Here is a 1806-nt window from a genome sequence, read left to right as displayed (position 1 = left end):
ATGCTGAAGCTGAAACTCCAATACTTTGGCCACCTGATGTGAAGAGCTGACTCATTTGAAAAGACCCTGATGCTGGGAAAGATTGAGGGCAGGAGTAGAAGGACAACAGAGGATGAGATGGTTGGATGGCATCACCGACTCAATGGACATGAGTTTGAGTAAGCTCTAGGAGTTGGTGGACAGAGAAGTTGGTGGCCATCAGAGTTGCTGATGGATAGAGAAGCCTGGCGTGTTGCAGTCCATGGGTTCACAGAGTTGGACATGACTGAGCGACTGAACTGACTGAAGGAATACCTATGTACCTAGTACCACCAAGCTAATAAAAACATTTAGTTTAAGCCCTCTGGATAAACACCTCTTCCCAGCTGCCTTTTGTCCCCCACAGCTTATCCTGAACATTATGCAGTATTGTCATACTTATGCATGGGCTTCCATACATGTGGATATGGCTTTTCATGTTCTTGGTACACATGCATGTAGTATTGTTTTTAAAGTTTTAAACAGGCAGGTATATTTTTTTGAGATTGTGTACATTGATATATGTGGATACATTTTTACTATTGTATAGCAATTTAGCATATTATTTATTTATACTTGTTGGACAAGGGCTTCCCTTGTGGCTCAGTCTAATCAACCTGCAATGCAGGAGATCGCCTACAATACCAGAGACCCATATTGGATCCCTGGGTCGGGAAGATCCCTGGACAGAGGAGCCTCAGACACAAATACTTACATGAACTGTTTTGTTCATTATAACCAGGCCTCTTGCTGGACTCACTTAAGTTCTAGTAACTTTGATTCTCTTGGTTTAGCAAAATACTTTCTCTTCAACAGCTTTGTTTTCTGCCTTATGGAATGGTTAGAACTTGCAGAACCGTGTTGGTGATAACCGACCACTTTATGCTTGCAGTATGATGTTGGCTGTTAGTCTGAGGCTACCTTATCAAGGTAGTATCTTTACCTTTTAAAAGTTACCATCTACTGTCAAGTTTTTTTCTCTTTTGACACTGAGATGATGAATATCACACCGTAAGCATATCCAAAAGACAAATCATACTCAGTCACATTAGGTTATTGTGGTTATATCATTGAGTTAGATTCATTTATTTCCTTCAGGATTATTCCATCTGTACTCCCAACTTCCACACCCAACTCCCAACCCAAATTTAAATGGTCAGTTTTATTTTACTTTGATTTTTTTTAGAACTGATTCCTAAGTATATTGATCATTTCTGCTGTATTTCTGCTCATCCACTCATTTAAAAGCCCTGCTGGACTCCCAGCCTCATCTCTTCACTCAAGCCTTGCCCTATCAATGGAACTCCTACTGTGTTGACCCTGATTACCCTCTCCTCAATTTTCACTCTCACACAGCCTTATGATTCAACCCAAGTGCCACCAACAACAGAAAGCCTTTCCTGATCTCCCAGGCTAGACCAGACACTTCTGCTCTGTGTACCCAGAGATCCCCCTTCCAACATCTTGACACAGAATGATCTGTTTCCTCCTCTTGACTAGAAGCTCAATACGAGGGTGGAGGGTTGATTCATCTGTCCTCTCAGTAGTCAGGAGGGCCAGGAACAGGCAAGTGTGAATGCCGGAAGGAAAAAGAAAGACTAGCAGCTATTCGCATCAAGACCAAGGGATCAGGTTAAGAACACACACACTACTGCTTTCCTAGATCCACACTCTGGGACATGGTCAAGGGAAAAATTTTTAAGAAGTAGAGCCTTAGAGAATGAGAAAAACCACACAAAGCCAGTACCACTGAGTTTACTAAACTTTTATTACTTTTATCTTTGAAGG

This window comes from Bison bison, unplaced genomic scaffold (assembly GCF_000754665.1).
Source record: "Bison bison bison isolate TAMUID 2011002044 unplaced genomic scaffold, Bison_UMD1.0 scf7180017848658, whole genome shotgun sequence".
NCBI classification, from domain to species: Eukaryota; Metazoa; Chordata; class Mammalia; order Artiodactyla; family Bovidae; genus Bison; species Bison bison.
The sequence above is the reverse complement of the archived record's forward strand: the minus strand, read 5'-3'. Positions refer to the sequence as shown.